A 2955-nucleotide genomic window follows, 5' to 3' on the forward strand; every position below is an offset into this window, starting at 1 on the left:
GTCCTTTTCCCGCCTTCTCCGGGGCATGGCGTCTGCTGAAGCCGGTGGCGAGACACGCTGTCAGGTTGCTAGTCTCAAGTTTGTAGAAGGATGGCTCAAAGTCTTCCCCTAAAACACCAACCAGATTCTCACATTACAAGGGAAGTTGTGTCAAAAGTTTTCATGACCATAATGTGGAATATAAATGATCATGTGCAAGTGGCTCCCCTCACTCCTTTTAAAATCAAGGCAGTCAAAGGACTTTGTCAAAGCAGAAATTGAGTCGTATGAGATAGGTGCACTCCAAGTGCATTAATTTAGCTGCTCGCTCTCCCCTTGCGGATGAGATATTCGGTTGGGCATTTGAGGGCCAGGCATTTGACGTGGGTAATTGGAGAGCACCTTGCAACTCTGTTCGAGCATCCATGGGGACCAAAATCATGAACGGCTATTTTTTTTTTCCAGTGTTTGGTTTCTATTTTTAGCTGAGCACTAAATGAATTTGAAAATAAAACAACCATTTAGATTTTTTTTCCAGTGATCCATTATGGGTTATGGTGTTTACTTGTAGTTTTGAGGAAACTTGCTGGTTCCTGACATGTCTAATATGCAACAATAGCTTTCATATTATGTTCGTGACAGAGTTTGTGAAATATTCACACAAAGCATGTCAACATGTAGAAAACAAATCCCCAAATTTCATTTAATTGAGCCGCCAAATCGACTTTGCCATGTTTCCACTCACCAGGGTCAACACTCAACCTGGTTCCACATCCAAACATCGAGTACACATTCAGACAATGTGAGGCTCAAACAAAACCAAAAAAAATATGAACTAGCAAATTTTCTGTTTCAGATTTGAATTCAAACAAAAATAATTAGTTCTCTGCCCAAAAAAAAAAAAATTCCACTTACAGGTTTCAACCGTCAATCTGGTTCCACCTCCAAAAAGTAACCTGTTCCATCCTGTCACACATTAGTTACTTCCTTAACAAGAACCTCCTGAGCTCTGTTATGAAGCTGAAAGCTCAATAGCCTTCGCGGTTTTAAAAAAATGGACACAAAAACTGCATTTTATCTTGTTTTATCTCATCTTGATGAGGTAGTGACACAATTTGGGTTGCAATACATCAAAGTCAAACTTACGAGTCTCCACAGTCAGTCTGGTACCGCTTCCAAAAAGTACTCTCCAGTTTCCTGACACACATCAGTTGGTCCCATAACAAAAACCTGAAGTGAAACTTTGACAAGAGCACAATCGGAATCCTTATGGGGCTGAGGTGGTCTTATGGTCATTTTCCAGCCTGAAGGTCGTGGGTACAATCCTGAGTCCGAGTGACCATGCTCAAGCGTCCTTGAGCAAAATACCAAAGTCCCAACTTAGTCCTGATGCTGATGAGGATTGTTCAAGTGCTTTAAGTGCCTTCAAAAGCACGATACAAGCAAAATCCCATTTGTTATTTACCTTCATTTTTCCACGCACGAATAAAATGTATTGTCAGCGTACCAATTATCTGCTCGTTCCAGCTGCATGTCAAGGAAAATTTACCAGTTGCGACACTCAAACTAGTTTCACAACAGCGGTCCGCCTCTTCACAGCGGCATCCCTCAGGGCAAGGTTACTCGTCCACTTGACAGCTACGTCATCCATGTCGACTGGACATCCTCCTCCAAGTGTCGGTGATGTCTTGAAACATGTTATTTGCATCAAAAAAGCTGGGTAAATTTTTCATCGTGTTGCCATGGCACTTGAGGCAATAAAAGGAAGATTCGCGGCAGAAGCAAGCATCTGCATATTTCCCTGATAAATTGAGTGGAGAAAGAAAAACAAGTGCTCACAGATAATTCTGTCAAAACAAGAGGTGGAAAACGCAAGCTACCGTATATATTAAGATCATCCTGATTTCCACTGTCATGCTTGTCCCGCCCCCAAAGGCAATCTTGAAGCCTGTAGCAGCCTTCTTGCAACAACATCCACTGTGACACAAATCTGCAATCACATTGGCCACGCCCACCACCTCTGGCTTCACGATGCTGGCATCATGTTGCATATCTTCCAAGTTCCGCTCAAAAGTCATTCACATCCATTTTAATGTTACCAGGTGGTCCGAAGTAATGGTACATACTACAGGAAAATGATACAGAATCCGACATTAACGGTGGCCCAATTGCCTTATGGCCCTGGATCAGTACGCCACTGTTGTCAGGCCACCACCAACATTCTCGATGCAGGCTCCGTAGTGCAGTACACATTTCATCAATATGAAACTGAAATTCTTGCTTTTAAACAAAATAATGTACAATTTAAACATTGAGTTTTTAGTAGTCAGGGGAGGCAATCAAACTGTCTTGAAAGCAAAGGATCTTTTGGGCTCTCCTCAGTCAAAATCTGTCATGTTTGAGGTTCACAGAGAATTTTCAGTGATCAGTGTTCAAAAGTAGGTGGCCACAATAAACAACCAAAACATACTATGCTGGGTACATGCTAAATTATTTTCCACAACAATACTGTATGTATTGGCTTGAACAAGAAATAAGCTCATAAAAGATATTTTTTATCCGGATATGTACTTTAATCAGTTTCACACCAAGCTAACTTATTAGCACTATTTGCTTGCCTGGCCACAAGGAGCCAGAAAAAACAATTCAGAAAACAAAAAGCGCTTGCGAAGGCAAGGTCCAAGAGAACACCGGGAATACACAAACGAAATATCTGAAGTCCAATAACGTGAAACCAAATATCAAGATCGAGATTAAAAAAAACATTGAAAACGAGAGCGACCATGAACGGACCGAACAGTCACACGTTTTCTGCTTTCCGTCTCGCCGAGTGGCAGCTCGCCACATGCCGGAAGGTCGGCGAGTATCGACAGGAAGTGACAGGAAGCAGGTGCACCTGCATATCGAGATGATTATGCTCATATTTACTTTAATATTAATTGTAAATTAGTCTGATTAAAATCAAGACAAATATGA

The sequence above is a fragment of the Hippocampus comes genome, unplaced genomic scaffold, assembly GCF_001891065.2.
Source record: "Hippocampus comes isolate QL1 unplaced genomic scaffold, H_comes_QL1_v1.1 scaffold394, whole genome shotgun sequence".
Lineage (NCBI taxonomy): Eukaryota > Metazoa > Chordata > Actinopteri > Syngnathiformes > Syngnathidae > Hippocampus > Hippocampus comes.